The 19665-nt window shown below is 45.3% G+C and overlaps 1 long non-coding RNA gene across 1 annotated transcript in view; it reads left to right on the forward strand.

The window, feature by feature from the left end:
* The first annotated feature begins 3592 nt into the window (after positions 1-3592).
* Positions 3593-19665, forward strand: part of LOC103793618 (uncharacterized) — a 53994-nt gene continuing 37921 nt past the window's right edge. Inside the window, exons 1-2 of the long non-coding RNA XR_004744373.3 lie at positions 3593-3715; positions 9417-9598. This is a non-coding gene — a long non-coding RNA (uncharacterized LOC103793618). The remainder of the gene's footprint in view (positions 3716-9416; positions 9599-19665) is intronic.

Raw genomic sequence — 19665 nt, forward strand, 5'->3', positions numbered from 1 at the left:
CAGAAATAGTGTACATTTGTGTATAAGTTCATTGCTGTTGATGGGGCTTGGACCTGTGTTCAAGTTTTCTTTTCCTAAATTTGCCCAACTTTTAAAAAGCAAAACCAGTGGCTTTCAACACCGCAGGTTGAGAAGCTGGTACTTTAAGAGGGGTAGGGCATCTTCCTTACTGCCCGCTTGTCTAGTAGTGTTCCAGGGGAACCCACAGCCTGGCATTCTTCCTGGGCAGGAGGACACAGCCCTTCTGCTACAGGAGTAAATTCTTGGATGCTAAGTCCTGCTTCCCTTTGAGGCCTGAGGCCAATGCCTGGGGCCTCTCTAGTTCTGATATTGTTGGAGTTTCACCTGTATCAGGTCAGCCCTTCTGTTCAGATCTGTGAAAACCTGCCCGCCACTATATGGAGCCAGCAGGGATTATGTAATGTGTTCACATGTTGCTCAGACTCTTGATCTCAAGATATTTTTCTTTAGAAGCATCTACAGGGGACCTTTTACTTTTAGGCCTGAGAGATAGGGTAGAAGGTGGGGACTATTTGGCTTAATCCAGCACATATGTATTGCAGCCCCACCATATATGTGGCTTCAAAAAGATTCAAGATGAGCAAACCTTCTGTTCCCTGCCTCCCCCAGAGGAAACACTACGTAACAACAACAACAAAAGCTCTTCTCTCCCTCCATGCAGAAATTAAATAATAATATCAGAAAGAAGGGGGAAAAAGTATATGGCCTCCCAGAACTAAAAGAAACCCTTCTTAGGTAATCATAAGACCAGAAAACCTGTAGGCGAGATGTGTAAGCCCCCTGCTCTGACCGCAGACTTCATGGTGCTTACCTTCCTCTTCCAATAAGTGATCTGTACCGTTCTTTTCTATATGCTGTAATGAGATGAAGCGCCTTCCTGTTCTGAGTGGAGTACTTCCAGCGTAGACTCGATTGCCAATGGAGAAATGACTGATGGGCCACGATAAGCCTGCTTTGTCTCTGTATCTGTCACATCTCTCTCTGCACACCATGTCAGCTTCCCTGAAGCAGGTGATCTCTGATTCTCAAACCAGTCCCCCTGGCTCTACATCCTCTTCCTCCCACCCGCTTCATGATTGTTTTCATCAGATTCAGCATCGGCCGTTAGCATGATGAGTGCATGGATGCCAAGGCTGCACCCAGAACCATGGGATGCTTTCCTGCCTCTGATCTCAGTGTCTATTTTCTTCTGAGCCCATACATATGGTTCTCAGCCATTGAATGCTGCACAGTGGAAAAGGAGAAGTGTTGTTTCATATTTTGATAAGTCCCTGGAGAGTCCTTTGAAATTGATGATGCTATATGGAATAGATGGAATATATTAATTCAGTGACAGGTGAGAGTGAAACTTCTAAATGGGGGTTTCTCAGCAGCAGCACTATTGGCATTTGTGGCTGAAGAATTCTTTGTCGTGGGGCCTGTTTTACGCATGATAGGATGTTGAGGAGCATCTCTGGACTCTACCTACCAGATGTCAGTAGCACCCCCAGCTGTGACAACCAAAAATGCCTTCAGATATTACCAGATGTTCCCCGGAGGCAAAATCACCTCCAAATAAGGACCATTGCTCTATCCAGGCATTCTTCTCTTTCTTCATTCTGTCTGTTTGTTTATTTATTTATTTTCAAGACAGTCTCACTCTGTCACCCAGGCTGGAAGTGCAGTGGTGTGATCTTGGCTCACTGCAACCTCCGCCTCCTGGGTTCAAGTGATTCTCCTGCCTCAGCCTCCTGAGGAGCTGGAAATATGGTGCACACCACCACGCCTGGCTAATTTGTGTATTTTTAGTAGAGATGGGGTTTCACCATGTTGGCCAGGCTGGCCTCAAAACTCCTGACCTCAGGTGATCCACCTGCCTTGGCCTCCCAAAGTGCTGGGATTACAGGTGTGAGCCACCATGCTCATTTCAGTTCTCTTAGATACGTTTGCAGACACTTTTGTTTATTTCCTTAATTCATTTTTCAAGTGGTGAGTAGATTTTCTGCTTATACCAGGCTTTATGTGAGTTACCAAGAATATAAAGATGAACCAGACATCTTTCTTCATGTTCATGTACATATGAATAGATATGTGAATATATGGATATGTATGAATATATATGTATATAAATATATGTGAGTAAATATCCATATATTGAGTCAAGTTTAAATGTATCCGAAAGTTCCCTTTTCTGAGTATTGTTTCCAGGCTGTCTCCCTGGCTGGCATTTGAGTCATTATAACTTCTTTAATGAATGTTGTGTTTCTATTTTTATAGCCTGTGTCTTTGGGTAAAGTTCCTTATAGCATGGATGAGTATCCTTAGCTTTTGGCACAGATTTTAACCTTATGAAATGATAATGCTCTATTAATCTATCAATTTCATCCATGAATGCTTCAATCATTTCAGCTATAGCTTCTCACCTGTCACTTTAGATTTACTGTTTTCTTCTTTTGTGATTTCTTTTGTTCTCTTTAACCAGCCACCTGAGGCTTCATTTAACTTGAGGGCATTTTAAGTTTTATTTAAGGAAACTTCTGTTTGGAAACCAAGGTCCAGCACAGTAGAGGGGTGTCCGTGGCATGGCTTCCTGGTAAACTTTAAGTTAGCCTGTTCCCATTAACGTTTTTAGAAACTGTGATACAAAAATTGGCTCATGGGAAATGAAATGTGGGGCAGTTTTCTTTCCAGGGGGAAGAAAAGAGGGGTGTATTTCATCGAGGAAAAGGGTTGCAGATAGTTTCCACTGCGTTAGTAATTTTAATATTTCATGCTTTATGGTGGGCACTTGAGTGTTCATTACTTTCTTTTCAAATATATGGTGTGTGTGTGTGTGTGTATTATTATTATTATTATTGAGACGGAATCTCGCTCAGTCGCCCAGGTGCGATCTCGGCTCACTGCAACCTCTGCCTCCCGGGTTCAAGCAATTCTCCTGCCTCAGCCTTCTGAGTAGCTGGGATTATAGGCACGCATCACCACACGGGCTAATTTTTGTATTTTTAGTAGAAATGGAGTGTCACCATGTTGGTTAGGCGGGTCGCCTCGTGATCGGCCCACCTTAGCCTCCAAAGTGTTGGGATTACAGGCGTGAGCCATCACACCCGGATGTATATTTGAAATACTTTCTAGTACATATTAAAGAAAAGGCAGCCAACTGAAAGTTTGGTTTCGATTTTTCTGCCCTTCACTGGTTTTCAGTAGATATTTGGGAGTCAGGTCTCCACTTGATGAACTACCCACGTTTCTGCCCTTGAAGGACTCGTGGGGGACGCTTATGTAACATTCCTGGACTTTTACATCTTTTAAGAGGTGCTGCCTCTTGCCATGTGCTGTAGAAAAATATTAGATAGTCACTTGTGCTTTGTGTAGGGTGACCAGGTTCATCCGTAAAATGCTTAAGACCTGTTCGAAATACATTGCTCCCAAGGATGCCGTGGGCAGGGTGCTGGGATTCTGAGTGACAGCCGGAGAGAAGTAAATTGGAGAGGGAGGCAGAGAGGAGGGAGGTGATGGCGGGAGGAGGAAGGGAGGAGCGACCAACCCTCTCCAACACACCCAAGTGACCAGATTCATCATAGCACGAAACTTCACAAGTTACACCCACTGCCTCCGCCAGCAGCCGGGGAAGGCTGCCGCTTCCTCATTTCTGTTACTGGAAGTTTCAGAGATGTGAAGCCAGACGGGAGAAAAGTGCGCGCCTTGTTGAGCAGCGGTGAGCTTGAATTTTGAAATCGATTCTTTCCACCGGCGAATCTCTGTGTCTGGTGGTCGGGGGCGGGCAGCCAATTGTGGCTCTGGGCGAGAATAGGTGAGAGCTCTGGGCGAGAATAGGTGAGAGCCCCGAGCTGAGCAGTGCAGCTGGGGCGGGTGAACCGTGCGCCCCGGAGCCCCTTCCCAGAACGAGCAAGCGCGTCTCAAAGCTGCTCGGCGCGCGTTGCCGGCTGAGCTCCCGAGACTCCGGCGACGTTGGTTCTGGCTCCCGAGTACAGAGATTCCGGCTTTGAAAGCTTCATGTTACCTCCTTGACTTCTGTAAGCGAGGATCTTTGTATGGGATACGGTGTTGGGGAGGAGACCGGTGTTGGGGAGGAGACCGCGGGATCCTACCACCCACCCAGGATGCGTCCTGCCCGGGGCTGTCCTGCTGAGAGTTGGGTAATTGCAGGTCAGTGCCATTGAAAATGAACCCCATGGCACACTTGGGAATCAAGTGGAAAAAAGGTTCCGAAGAAATACTCAGAAGCTGTGGCTCGCGACAGCACCTGGATGGGAGTTCTGGGGTGAGACATGGGAAGTCTCTGGTTTCTCATTAATTTTACATCTGATTAGATTAGTTTGGTTCTAGGTTCCTGGCTGTGGAGGTGTGATTTGTTTATCTGGAACATTTTATTTTTAATGTCTGTCTTTATGTGACAGCTAGGCTTACCTTTGGATTGATTGCCTAAGTCAATTTTGGGTGGGGTGTGAGAGGAAGTTTGGGTGAAGGGTGACACTGTGGGCTGGGATCATTGCAAGGGACAGTATGTTCCAGCAAAGGATAAACCTGGCCCAAATGAGGCTTCTCACAGACAGGCTTTAGGTTTTATTTCAAGCCTGGAGCTGGTCAGTGGGCTTCCATTTAGCCTGGGTCTGTAGGGGTCAGATGGAGGCTATAGGGTTAACTGTTAACGGTTGCAATTATTTTCTACCTGATCATCAACTTAGTAATGTACCAGCAGTTGGAGCTGGTTTTTGTTTTTCGTAAGCAGATCCTTCATGAGAATGTTTACAGAATCGTCTTACTTTAAGGGGAAGAAATGAAGGTGAAAAATGTATGGCTCCTATTGTATTTATAGCAAGCCAAATGCTATTTCCCAGGTCTGGGGTGGGTCCAGTCAGGAAAATGTCAGTAGCTGATTTTATCATTTTTCTAATATCAAAGTGGAATTGCCTGACTTTCTCAGCATACCTTTTCTTGAACTTTGAAGGTCAGGAGGCAGGCTGCTGGGCCACGGTTCACTTAGCTTGCTCTGACTCGTGCTTCCTTGAAGTTAAAGATGTGGATGGAAAGGAAATTACTTTTAAACCATATTAGACGTGGCCTAGGGAAGGACAACAGGTTGTATGATTCAGGGCTAGAGACCTGAGTTCTAGCTGGTTTTGGGCTCAAGAAAGGACCCAGTGGCAGGTAGATATGAAATTGATGTTGACAAGAGGCTTGTGATGCACTCCCTCAGGCCCCCACACCCCAAGGAACCTTTAATAACTCATTTGACACTAAAGACAACCAAATTGGATCTCATGATAATGCTGGTGAAACTGACTAATAGAGTTTTATGGAACAATAATTCGTAGCTAGAGAAAGGGGGAATGCATTATTCGTAGAGCAAAGGTTTTTAGATACTGTCACATGGGACCGTTAGAAGATACCATCATGCAGACATTTGAAATTGGGGTTAATGCTGTTATATGACCATGTAGATGTGAGAGAAAGTGACAATTTCTGTATCATTATCTTTTCATATTGTCTCCCCACCTCTCTCAGTAAATAAGCTGGTTTGTCTCTGGTTGGTTATACTTTAAATTTTATTCACTTATTTCTTCTTTTTAGAGGTGGGGTCTTGCTCTGTTGCCCGGGCTAGACTCAAACTCCTGGACTCAAGTGATCCTCCCACCCCAACCTCCTGTGTAGCTAGGACTATAGGCTTGTGCCACCATGTCTGACTGTTTGTTAACTGTTAATTTGTTTAATAGATACCAGACCGTTTACAGAAATTTTCCCATTTTATATACAGTTTCAGATTTATTGGTATAATATTGAACATGGTATCCTCATAACATTTTTAAAGACTATAGCATCTGTAGCTGTGTTTCCTTTTTCATTCATGGCGTCGTTTGTACCTTTTCTCCTTCAGTCTTGCTAACATATTATCAATTTTATTGGTCTTTCAGAAGAATCAACTTTGGCTTTTGATGGTATCTTAATTGGAACACAAACAAAGGTCACCTCCTTTTTTTTTTTTTTTTGAGATGGAGTTTCGCTGTTGTTACCCAGGTTGGAGTGCAATGGCGCGATCTCGGCTCACCGCAACCTCCGCCTCCTGGGTTCAGGCAATTCTCCTACCTCAGCCTCCCGAGTAGCTGGGACTACAGGCTGCACCACCATGCCCAGCTAAGTTTTTGTATTTTTAGTAGACACAGGGTTTCACCATGTTGACCAGGATGGTCTTGATCTCTTGACCTCGTGATCCACCCCCTTCGAACTCCCAAAGTGCTAGGATTACAGGCTTGAGCCACTGCACCCAGCCCCACCTCCTTTCTTTTCTTCTTTTCTTTTTGAGATGGAGTTTTGCTCTTGTTGCCCAGGCTGGAGTCCAATGGCATGGTCTTGGCCCACTGCAGCCTCCACCTCCTGGGTTCAAGTGATTCTCCTGCCTCAGCCTCCCAAGTATAGCTGGGATTACAGGCACCACCACAACCAACTAATTTTTTTGTGTGTGTGTTTTTAGTAGAGATGGGATTTCACTGTGTTGATCAGGCTGGTCTTGAACTCCTGACCTCAAGTGATCTGCCCGCCTCAGCCTCCCAAAGTGCTGGGATTATGTGATCCACCGCGCGTGGCCTGCCACCTCCTTTCTTGAGTTTATATTCATTTTTAAAATTCTGCCCCTTGGAACTCTGTCAAAAAAGGCCGGAAAACAGCCTTTGAAAATAAGCAGCTGAGTTCCTTGTCTGTAAGCAGGAGGACACCATGTATTTATCTTTGTATCTTTGACATAGATTATGTTTTTTCAGTTTCATTAAAATATACCGTCTGTTCGTGAACGCCATACATAGTGAACCAAATTGTTCCAAGGTGGGTTTTGTGTTTTCATTGAGGCACACCCTGTGATATTGTTCTGGGAAAATGTAACTAGAATTTACATGAGACTTGCTGGTAATTTAATGTGAATTGTAGGTACCTTCAACACACTTGACAATACAGATTTACCTATACGACAGCAGAACGAATGTGCTGTAATGACTCGAGAAGACACTTCATTTTGGTTCATATTTAATGCATGAGGCTGAGCATTTTAAAGTTGTCTCAGAACAGATTCTTTCTGCATATATCAGAAAGGATGCTGATATCAGAAAGGCCTGGCTTTGAATTCCTCTTCTACCACTTTAGGCTGTGTGGCCTCAGGAAAATTGCCTACCCTCTCTGAACTTGTATTTCCCCAAATGTGAAATGGAAACGGATTGTGAAATTCCACTATGAATAATGAGTGAATAATGAGATTTCATTATGAATATTCATGTAAGGTTTCTATCCCTGCTTTGACACAAAGTAGGCATTTAACAGTGACACTGAGTGTTTTCAACGTAATGATGAACGTTTTCTGCCTCCGACCCTTTCTTGTCCAGTCTCCAACCTTCCCACCTCTCTTAATGCCTTTCTTCCAGTAAGGCAAAGTTACTGCAGTAGAATAAAACAAAACCATTTTCCCCGTTTGTTCTCTCCTCCTCAAGGGCAAGTGCGTTATCAGAGTCACCGTCTATATTTTCAGTATTTGCTTTGTATTTTCCTGGTTGGTTATCCTACCATTTCTTCCCTCCAATTTTTATCTTACTTTCCCAGGGTTTTTTTTCTCTCCCAGTTTATCTCATCTCCTTGAGGATCTTACCCACTGCTCTGTTTTTTTCTTTCTTTCCTCTTTTTTTTTTTGCCTGCCTTTAGTGTAAAAATGAAATTGAGTACAAAGCCCAGATCTTGGCAGTGACTGGGATGTAAGTTAGTGGGTTGCTTCTGTGAAGGAAACGTTTGCTTAATTTAGTTACTCAAGAATTTAACTTGGAAGCCGGTCATGGTGGTGTGTGCCTGTAATCCCAGCTACCCAGGAGGCTGAGACAGGAAGGTTCCTTGAGCCCAAGAGTTTGAGGCCATCCTGGGCAATATAGTGAGACCCCATCTCTAAGAATTAAATTAAATTAAATAATTAAAACAAGAAAAGAATTAAAGTTGGAATTAGATGATGCTGGTGAGTGCCATAGCAGTTTGGTATTGCCATTGCATTTTCTGAGAATACTTTTTCAGACCTTGGAGTTTCTAAGTACTTTTGGGGAAGCGTTGATTGTTTGGTGTTAAGGTTGATGTTTTAGCCAAAAAGGGACAATTAGAGCATAGGACAGAGGAACTTGACTGGTTAATATTCCCCACCAAGGGAATATAGCATTACCGAGTTTGTCCAACCCTGAGCCATTGGTTCTTCCAAGGGTGTCTCATTTGACAAGCTCCTGGGGAATTAGGACCTTGTCCTAGGTAATGGCATAATGAGTTAGCGTTTATTTATGCATCTAATATTGCAAGGGACTGGACTGGGGATGGGAAGGGATTGTGAGCTGGGAAAGGCCTTCATTTGCTTTCTGGTGCTATGTTAAAGTCATTCTGCTTTGCCCAAGGAGTGAGTCTTGGTTTACATTTTGGGTAGTGAATCAGCTTCAAGTGTGGAGTTATTTTCCATAAAGGCAGATTACTAGCTGTGCCTGGTCTGGCCTGCCCGCTATGACCTGGTGGTGCTATTTTGTTCTAGCTGATGTTTTCTTGAGAATAGAGAACGAGGAGGCAACACCCGCTTCTTCGGCATTCGTATTTTGCAACACCCGCTTCTCCGGTTTATTTTGGTGCCATTGCTTGAAAACAAGTGTTAGCGTGGCTTTCATTGGTAAAGCTCTTAGGAAAGAGATCATCACTTTTGGAAACTTTTGTTTCCTTAATGGTTCAGGGTGGATTGATTTGTGAGCTCTTGTACTGAATCGTGAAGCTGCTTCCAGTACCTGTAGTCACATGCTTTAGTATTTCCATAAACCATGAGATTTTGGTGGGCAAGAATCACCACAGTCCAGGTGCTTTCTACAAAGCTATAGATAACTAAGCCTGGTAAATGCTTCTTTTGTTTATTTGTTTATTTATTTATTTAGAGACTAAGTTTTGCTCTTGTTGCCCAGGCTGGAGTGCAATGGCGCAATCTTGGCTTACCACAACCTCCGCCTCCTGGGTTCAAGCAATTCTCCTGCCTCAGCCTCCCGAGCAGCTGGGATTACAGGCATGCACCACCACACCTGGTTAATTTTGTATTTTTAGTAGAGGCTGGGTTGCTCCATGTTAGTCAGGCTGGTCTGGAACTCCTGACTTCAGGTGATCCACCTGCTTCGGCCTCCCAAAGTGCTGGGATTACAGGCGTGAGCCACCACGCCCAGCCAGTGCTTCCTTATTAAAATATGAATTGCTTATGAAAATAGAAATACTAAATACTAATGTATTGAGTGTCTACAACATATGAGGTAATTTTCCTGTGTTATCACATTTAATGTTTCTGAAGATAATCTTGCAGTCTCTCGAGGTATATAAAAAAGAAGCACAAATCCCATTATTTTTTTATGTTGCTCTTATAGGTGGAGTCACTGTGGACTGAGGCCCACATTTCTAGACTTGAAGCCCAGGAAGGAGGAAGAGAAGGCTGGTTGCTACCATGGGGTATGATGCTCTGAATCCTAGTCTCTCACCTAGGATGTGAGCAGTCCCTACAGATGGCACATTTGGAGATCTTGACAAAGCTTCTTCTGTCTCCATTGGGGTAAGTGTGGCATTTGCAGAAGGCCGGAGAATGAGGATTGAAGCTTTTAAAGTCTTTATTATCTTGATCCTGCCCAAATCCACCTTTTTTTGGGGACAATGGAAAGTTCATTGTTTGTGACCATGGTTTTGGTGGTTAAAGGGTTGCTGAGTTTCCCCAGTTGCAATCTGAGGCTTTGAAACGGGTTTCCTGGGAACCTTTCCCATTCTTCCTGGGTGGTTCCCATGGTTATTTTGTTGTGGAGTTGGCCATGGGTTATCCTTTGCCTTCCTGACTTTTCTTTTGCCTGCCCCCATGATAGTGGGAAAAGCGAAGAAGGAATTGATTTGGATGCCACTGGGGAAAATACAAAACTAGCCAGGTATGGTGGCGAGCACCTGTAGTCCCAGCTACTCAGGAGGCTGAGGCAGGGGAATCGCTTGAACCTGAGAGGCAGGCGGAGGTTGCAGTGAGCCACTTGCTGTATGTGGCACAGACCCCTTCTAGGGAATTCCAGCAGAAAGGGCTGTTGTACTCCAGTTTTCCTCGGCTACGTGGGAGTGGTGATGTCTGCCCATGCAGTCCCCGTTTACTTCCTAGGAGGAGAATGACGTCGACCAAAAGGGGCTTTCTAGCTATTCGAAGTTGCTCTTGTTCTTTTCAACTTTACCTTCCTCTCGTGGACAAACCCACCTCGACCTTGTTAGCAGGTGACATTGGGATGCATTATTTTACCTTCACCAGGTTTGGCTCCTATGTTGGTTGGTCCAGAATGTGAACACAGCAGGAGACGTGGACTTGAGAGAGAGCAAGACTCACAAATGCTTCCTGGGGCGTGATTTTTGTCACTTTTAGCGTTTCCCACCCAGCATTCCGGGTCCTGCATTGTGGATCTTGCTGGGACTTGTTCCTCCAGTCTTACCTGCTGCTCTGCTCTGCCTGCATCCAGACACACAGTGGCGTAGCCACTCCTTTCTCTGTACGTAGTGGCTTGGAACAAACTTCCTTTCAAGGGCTCTCTGGACAGAGGGCAGATAAGACCTCTGTGTGTGCACTCTCTTCAGGGTTAGCCTTTGCTAGGGATGCCCTGCAGATACAGGGACTCCCAGGTAGGTGGTGAAAGGGAATCCAGCCCCTACGGGCACCTTCCAACAGAGAGCGGAGCCAAAGCTCTCACTTTTCCTGTGATAATACAGACTCATTGTATTATCACAATCAGGTTTCATGCCCTTTTCAAGTGGTAAAAATAATCATATAAATAATCATAGGCAAGACGTGGTGGCTCACACCTGTAATCTCAGCACTTTGGGAGGCTGAGGTGGTTGGATTACTTGAGGTCAGGAGTTTGAGCTGGCCTGGCCAACGTGGTAAAACGCCATCTCTACAAAAATACAAAAATTAGCCAGGCATAGTAGCCCATGCCTGTAATCCCAGCTACTGGGGAGGCTGAGGCTGGAGAATCACTTGAACCCGGGAGGTGGAGGTTGCAGTGAACTGAGATCACGCCACTGCACTCCAGCCTGCAACACAGTGATATTCTGTCTCAAAATAATAACAACAACAATAACAACCCTTTGGAAACCCAGCTGTCCTTGTTCAGCCCCATCCTTTGGGTTCCCTTCACCTGTCTATTAAATTTCCTTTCCCTGAGTGCTTTCACTCCTGCCTTCTTTGTTGGAGGGTGCCCACAAGGGCTGGATTCCCTTTGACTAACTACCTGGTAGTGTCTGTACCCGCAGGGCATCCTGAGGAAGGGCTAACCCTGAAGGTGCACGTATTCCAGGCCAAGCTGAGGTCTTGTCTGCCCTGGGTCTAGAGTGCCCCATGAACTTCTTTCCCTTCAAGATCTCCTCAGCCTATTTTCTGTTTTTCTCTGAAAACGCTTCCTTTTTTTTTTTTTTTTTTAAATGGCGTCTCACTCTGTCTCCCAGGCTGGAATACAATGGCGCAGTCCTGGCTCACTGCAACCTCCACCTCCTGTATTCAAGCCATTCTCCTGCCTCAGGCTTTGGAGTAGCTGGGATTACAGGCACACACCACCATGCCTGGCTAATTTTTGTATTGTAGTAGAGACGGGATTTCACTATGTTGGTCGGTGTGGTCTTGAACTGCTGATCTCGTGATCCACCCGCCTCTGCCTTCCAAAATGCTGGGATAACAGGCGTGAACCACCGCGTCTGACCAACACTTCTTAATCAAAAATATATACATGACTTTTTACCTCTGGCCTAAGTAACCTATCCAAAGCCATAGCATTGGGAAATGAGGTATCAGGATTTGAACCCAGGCAGCCAGGCCCCAGAGTCTGGTCTCTTGACCACCTGTGCTATTGTGTTCCTCCGAGGTGGTCTGCTTGGACTTCTCTTTATACTTGCCCCAGCATGGCTCTAGTGACTGCCATGGTCTGCTTAGAAAATGTTACCTGAGTGAGTGGCCACACAAAGCACTGGAGTCAGGCTTCCTGAGTCCTGTCTCAGGACACCTGTCCTTGTCAGTTACCACCCGTGGCCTCCCACCTGCTCTGTGCCAATTCAGATTTTACCTCTCCTTCAGGGTCAGCTCACATCCACCTCCTCCTGGATACCTTTCTGGACTGCCCGGCCACTGTGATTTTTAGCCCTTGGAACCAGCGTTCCTTCTCAAATGATGTTACCCTTCCGCTCTCTCCCTGAAGTAGGATCATGCATCCCTGAGAGCTGTGACTGTGCCCTGTGCCACCTGTGCCACTGTGTTAAGGGATTCTTTTGGGATTAAAACCTGGTCAGAGCTGTCCAAAGAAATGGCAGCATTGCTTGCAGAATCTGCAAGCAAAGAAACATAATGAGGTTAAAGAGCAAAACTAAAAAACAAAACAAGCAAGGGGCAAATCTAAAAATTGTCAGCCCATTTCTGTGTGAGCCTGTGTGTGTATTTTCATGCTGCAGCTGCTCAAGTTGAGTCATAGAGTGGATGTGTCATCTCTTGGCTTCAGGGACAGTGGCTAGCCCATATTCCCCCTGGAGGGAGTTTAAGCACATTTATGTGATGAATAACGTGGTTTCACCCCCAATACTTGGGATGCATTTCAACAGATTTCATGCAGATGGTAGGTGAAGCATGTCAGGCATCTTTTGTCCTCCATTCGAAAGATAACAGAAATACCCCCAGCAGAGTCAGTGCACTGAATTTTAGCTGATGGCCGGCCAAACGCTGCCCATGGCACTTGAGCTGTGTTGGACATGGTGGGTGCGCCCCACCATCATAAGGCAGTGGAAGGAGGGCTAGGGCTGGAAAGGAAGATGCAAACGTTGAGCACTACTGTGTGCCTGGCGTTCTTCTGCTTTGTGATCTCTAATAGAATACATGATTGCACTCACAACCCCTCTGCCTGTGCGTATTCTTATTTCCAAGTCTACCTGGTGGAGCCCAGGTAGCTTGACTAAAATCTCGCTGCTGTGGTGGGGACCCTGGACTCAAACCGTGTTTTATCTGACTTCTAAACTTGTGACTGTTCCCACGCATCTTGACCTCTGGTTCTGAATATAAACAGAGGTATTTAGATGAGGATGTCTAATGGTCATATTAACTCTAGAATTTGGAGACTCTTGAGTTTCTTTGTGTGTATGTGTGTGACGGAGTCTCCCTCTGTTACCCAGGCTGGAGTGCAGTGGTGCTATCTTGGCTCACTGCAACCTCTGCCTCCTGGGTTCAAGCATTCTCTCACCTCAGCCTCCCAAATAGCTGGGATTACAGAGCTGTGCCACCACACCCAGCTAATTTTTCTGTTTTTAGAAGACGACGTTTCACTATTTTGGCCAGGCTGATCTCAAACTCCTGACCTCAGGTGATTTGCCCTCGTCTGCCTCCCAAAGTGCTGGGGTTACAGGCGTGAGCCACCACACCTGGCTGGAGTTTATTTCTAATCTGAATCTTTTCTACGTTATCCAGTTCCTCTTAGCACTTCACTATGAACTTGTTAAAGTCTTTCTTGTCAGAAATATCATGTTTAGGTTTAACTTTGGTGGGGGGCAGTCAGGTAATATTTTAAAAACTGCAAAATTAGGGATCTCATTTTATTTTTAGATGCTTGATGCTCATCTGCAGGAGAAACATCCCTATCGGGCTGGTTCTTTGAACACCCTCAGGGAAGTTAAAGAGCTTGATCTTTCTCTTTAGGAACCAGGAGCCTCTCCGGTCAGATGGGGGACTATTCTCTCACTGTCTTGTTTTGTGGCACAAATGGCCTGGGTCTGATGCAGGATACCCTGGAGTCTTCCCTGGCCTGTCCCTTTCCTGCCCACGTGGCGTAAACTTTGGCATGGCAGGGACAGATGGCCACTCCAGGGACTCTTCAGATGTCACATTTGGTTTCCTGGGTCGGGGGTAGGGTGGTTGCAGCCAGTCTCCACTGCGGGGAGGAGAGGCCGCCTGGGAAATACCCCTTGACAGTGGGTAAACACAAGCTCACCTCCGGAAAGGCCAGGCACCCCAGGACGTGTGCAGGCTGGACGGCAATGGAGTCAGATGCACATAAGTGTGTTTGGCTTGGGAAGAAGCCAGTCTGCTCAAAGCCCAGCCTTTTCTCTCTGCTCCTAATTGATGCTTAGCAGAATTTAGTTTGCTTATCGGAATGGGAATGAACCGTGTGGGGACTGTGGAGGGAGGGATGGGCTGCAGATAACTACTTTCAGAACTAGAAAAAAATTCTTTCCAGAGGTCTGGGTTAGCTTTACAGGAGGTACAGATGAGGGAATCTGAAATCCACAGAGAGTCAGGAAAGGGCAGTTAGCTGCCCTCACCGATGGGTTTTTTTTTTTTTTTTTTTTTGCTGATCAAACAGCACCAAACTGTGTAATGAGGAGCGAAGCATTGATGAAGAATAGCCGAGTGCAGCGTCTCCTGCATAAAATCCCATTGATTCAGGAGGCTGATTGGGGGGAGAATCCCTTAAGCCAAGGAGTTTGAGGCTGTAGTAAGTCAGAACCATGCTATGGCACTCCAGCCTGGGCAACAGAGTGAGATCCTGAGTCAAAAAAAAGGGGAAAATAAAGAAACAGCACCCAGGCAGGGAAGGGCTGGAGGCAGCAGAATCCCTCAGCAGAGAAAGCGCAGGAGTTGACATTAGGTGAAAATAAAATGGGGTTTTCGTGGTTTCAGCTTTAGAAGAAACAGTGGGCATTGTTGCAATTGCCTGCATGCAAACCAAGCCTGGGGTTGAATCGAAGTGGAAAAGCCTATAGCCATAAGCGTTGATTGAAAGCATTTCCGATTCTCACCTCTGTGTTGTAACTATAGCTATTTATCTAATGTATTTGCAGAAGTCCCAACAAGCCAAGGTAAGGTAATGTATTCAAGTTAGCAGAGTGACACCTAGTTACTAGGCCTCGTATTGATTTTTTTTTTTGTGAGGGAGGGTGGTGTGGTTATTTATTCATTCTTTCAACAAATCATTTGTTGGGTAGCTATGAATATCATCTTTGGGATACCATGTAGAATATCATCTTTGGGGTACAGTGTAGCTCACAATGTAGAAGGGAAGAAAAGATATACTATCAAGAGTTCATAAGTGTTCAGGCCAGGCATGATGGCCTGTGCCCATAGTCCCAGCACTTTGAGAGGTTGAGGTGGGAAGATCACTTGAGCCTAGGGGTTCGAGACCAGCCTGGGCGATGAAGTCAGGCCTCGTCTCTATAAGAAAATAAAAAAGCCAGGGTGTGGTGGTGCATGCCTGTGGTCCCAGCTACACAGGCAGCCGAGGCAGGAGGATTTATTTGAGTTTTGAGGGTTGAGGCTGCAGTGAGCCATGTTTGGGCCACTGCACTCCAGCCGGGGCGACAGAGCCAGACCCTGTGTCTAAAAAACAAAAACAGAGAGAGTTCATATAAGGATTCAAATGAGGGGTATAAACTAGAAGTTTGATAAATTTGAAGCATCAGGACATTTAACCTTCAAAGTAATCTAATGAGCTGTTATTCCAGTTTTGCAGCTGAAAAAAAAAAACAGGTGCAGAGAAGTAGAATACCTCAGCGAGGCTCAGCGGGCTGCCAGGTGGGCAAGCCACGCCTGCCCAGATCCCTCAGCCCTCTGGGCAGCCGAGAAGCCCCAGCCTCTGTGGTCCTCATTTCCCTGTTGATAGCTCAGTCAGCGATCAGTGCATCTACAATATTTAATTCTTTTATTTATTTAAAATACAAGTCTGTTTTGAGAGATGGAGGCTCGTCATGTTGCGCAGGTTGGCCTTGAACTCCTGGCCTCAAGGAATCCTCCTGCCTCAGCTTCCTGAGTGGCTGGGACTGCAGTCACACATCGCCATGCCTGGCTTATTTACTTCTTTTTAAGAGTTGGGACAGAAAACCAATATGGACTGTTAGTGTTTCTGCTTCACCTTTCTCAGTATTGAGAGGAAGCTAGTTAGTGCAGATGTCTGATGAGCCATTTATTCCTGAAGAGATCTAACCAACAGAGCCTGTTTTGTAGGTCATTGGATGGTGATTTTAATGATCACATAAACACTGTGAATGTGAGTGTGGGAGTTTTGTCGCCAGGTGCCTGGTGGTGGTTTGAGCATTTCCTCTGGGTGGTTCCCGTGGCAGTGTTGACACTGCTGGAAGCCGTTCCTGCTTCGGGCACAGCTATTTTTCTCTTTTGGTGAAAAAAACAATTTTTTTTGAATGAGGTGAGTGAGGATATTTCTGGTAAGTTCAGTGATTTATGTTTAAACAAAATGATCATCCTTACTAGCAAATAATGTGAGTCTTTTTGACTCGCAGATGGTGTGAGTGCCCAGGGACACTTAGCGCGGTAAATACGGGATGTGGGAAATCTACCTGCAGAATGTCAGCCCCGACTAGGAAAGAAGCGTTCAATGGAGGGCCTTGTCAAATGCCTTTTGATTTGATGTGTAAAGCTGGTGTGCCATAGCTGGAGATACCCAGTCTTGAGGAGTGTGGTAGGGTAGTTAGTATTCATGAATGAAGTATGAGGAGGCGAGCACTGGACTAGAAAGAGATCAAGAGACCCGAGTTCTTACCTTGGGCTCTTCCCAACTCTTCCACCTTAGTTGAGCCAGTTGCTCAGGTCTGTGAGTCGCAACCTTCCGTTCCTTGAGACATATAGAAGTTTCTCCCTGTATAGTTGGCAAAGCCTGTGATATGGATATTATGTACTAAGACTCAACTTTTAGCTTTGATCGTGCTGGATTATGTATTTGCACATTATTGGTTTGTTTCTTTCAGTCTCAGATGCGGGGGCTGGATTTTATATTTTTGGTGTGTATTTTAAACTAGTGTGTTAACTTCTGGTTGTTCTCTCTTTCTTTACTTTTTGTTCCAGGAGTAGAGGGTTTCATGTAGAGTGAAAATGAAAACTAAAGAAAATGTAGTATCTGGAAGTAATTTTGAGCAGCAGAAGCATTAAACAAAATGGGGAAATATACCATTTTGTTATGAGCCTGATGAAGGGAACACCGGAGTATATAGTTGCTTTTTCTCAGTAACTGGATGTATTAGACACAGATTATGTTTTCGCTGGGACCTTGCAGTTAAAAGAAAGCAAAAAGCAGATCTGGATGTTTCAATGTTTTCTTCTTCTGAAGAGCACATGAAGTCGCACTTAAATGTGAGTTGTCTGCCTCTCACTTCCATAATTTGAAATCAGACTGAAATCCTGCACGTGGGACCCTCATTCTGTGACCCCTGTGTATCCACCAGGCTTCCTTGCCAGCCCTCTTTTTGACTCACAAATGCAGTGGCTGTGACTGCCCGGGAATACTTAGCGTGGTAAATACAGGATGTGGGAAATTTATCTGCAAAATGTCAGCCCTGAGTTAGGAAAGTCATATTATCCAATAGAATGCCTTGTCGAATGCCTTTTGATTTGATGTGTGAAGCTGGCGTGGCAGAGCTGGAGATTCCCAGTCCTGAGGAGTGTGGTAGGGTAGGCTCTGTCCTACCAGAAATGCATTTGTGTTTTAGAGATCGTTGTGAAATAATTTCTTTTGCAATATCATTTAAGACACATTTGGGTTCTAGGACATTCTCCTTCCTCATTTTTCCCCTGGGAGTTGTGGCTGGCTGGGTGGGCCTGCAGGCTGTGATTGATGTGGTGAGCTCCCCTTTTCCAAGGGATGGACCTCTCTGACTTGTGATGCCTCCATTATTGCAACATTGGTTGAATCATTATAGGTGGATGTTGAGACTGATTGGTGGGATGGATGCTTACTTTCCTAATCCATGTCTACTCCTGTGTCCAGAAACTTGTAGGCATCTTTGTTCTAAAGTTTGTCGTCATCTTTGCTGACTGCTTGGTTGAATCTTTGAAATGCATTCAACACCCAGCATTTTTTTTTTTTTTTTTTTTTGGCACTGGCTGTGTATGGCGGCTATGGTGGGTCCCTCACAGAACACTTGGGCTGGGAGTACCAGCTGGGAGAAAACGGCCTAAGTATAATGGAATAGGTGGCGAAGTCCCACAGACATGTTTATTTAGTGGGGACATTCAAATTACATTTTACCTTTCAGAGTTTATAAATCCATCTGAAGTGCTTGAAAAGAAATCATAGTATTAGAAATGCATGCATGTGTGTATAAAACTAACACTAGACCTCTTTGCCAAATTTAATTTCTCAGAAGTGTTCTTAGAAAGAGGGACTTTCTTGGAGAATATGAAGCCTATTTTGCCTCCAGCTATGAAGCTCATTCTTTTCATTTCTCTTTCTGTGTGTCTCCCCACACCAAACTACTATTAAAAACCTATAAAGGGCTGGGCGTGGTGGCTCACGCCTATAATCCCAGCACTTTGGGAGGCTGAGATGGGCAGATCACGAGGTCAGGAGATTGAGATCATCCTGGCCAACATGGTGAAATCCCATCTCTATTTAAAATAAATAAATAAATTAGCTGGGTGTGGTGGTGCATGCCTGTAATCCCAGCTACTTTGGAGGCTGAGGCAGAATCACTTGAACCAGGTAGTCTGAGGTTGCAGTGAGCTGAGATAGTGCCATTGTACTTCAGCCTGGTGACAGAGTAAGACTCCATCTCAAAAAAACAAAACAGAACTACAAAGAACCTTGGGAGGCCGAGGCAGGTGGATCACTTGAGGTTAGGAGTTTGAGACCAGCCTAGCCAACATGGTGAATACAATCTCAAATACAAAAATTAGCCAGGCATCATGATGCACTCTTGTAATCCCAGTTACTCGGGACGCTGAGGCAGGAGAATCACTTGAGCCCAGCAAGTGGGGGTTGCAGTGAGCCAAGGTCATGCCTTTGGACTCCAGCCTGGGCACCAGAAGGAAACTCTATCCCCAAAAAAGACAAAACAAATGCAAAGAACCATGCAAAAAAACAAAAACAGCCCTGCACATGGATGTTTACGGCAGCTTGATTGGAAACTTGGAAGAAACCAAGATGTCCTTCAGTAAGTGAATGCATAAACACTGTGGTACATCCACATGATGGAATACTATTCAGCACTGAAAAGGAATGAGCTAGTCATGAAAAGACACAGAATAACGAGCAGGCTGGTAGCCAGGGGCTAGGGAGGAGAGAGGGATAAACTGGCAGAGCACACAAAACTTTTAGGGTGGTGAAACTACTCTATACGAGATTGTGATGGTGGATACATGTCATTACACATTCATCCAAAGCCATGGAATCTACAGCTCCAAGACTGAACCCTAATGTAAACTATGGACTTTGGGTAATAATGATGTGTCAATATATGTTCATTGATTGCAACAAACAGACCATTCTGGTGAAGGATGTTGGTAGTAGGGGAGGCTGTGCACATGGAGCGGGAGGTATATGGGAAATCTCTGTACTTTCTGTGGAATTTTGCTGGAAACCTTGAACTGCTTTATAAAGGCTGGGTGTGGTGGCTCATGCCTGTAATCCCAGCACTTTGGGAGGCCAAGGCTGGCAGATCACAAGGTCAGGAGTTTGAGACTAGCTTGACCAAATGGTGAAATCCTGTCTCTACTAAAAATACAAAAAAATTAGCCAGGCATGGTGCTGTGTGCCTGTATCCCAGCTACTCAGGAGACTGAGGCAGGAGAATTGCTTGAACCTGGGAGTCAGAGGTTGCAGTGAGCTGAGGCTGTGCCATTGTACT

Source organism: Callithrix jacchus, chromosome 6 (genome assembly GCF_049354715.1).
Source record: "Callithrix jacchus isolate 240 chromosome 6, calJac240_pri, whole genome shotgun sequence".
NCBI lineage: Eukaryota > Metazoa > Chordata > Mammalia > Primates > Cebidae > Callithrix > Callithrix jacchus.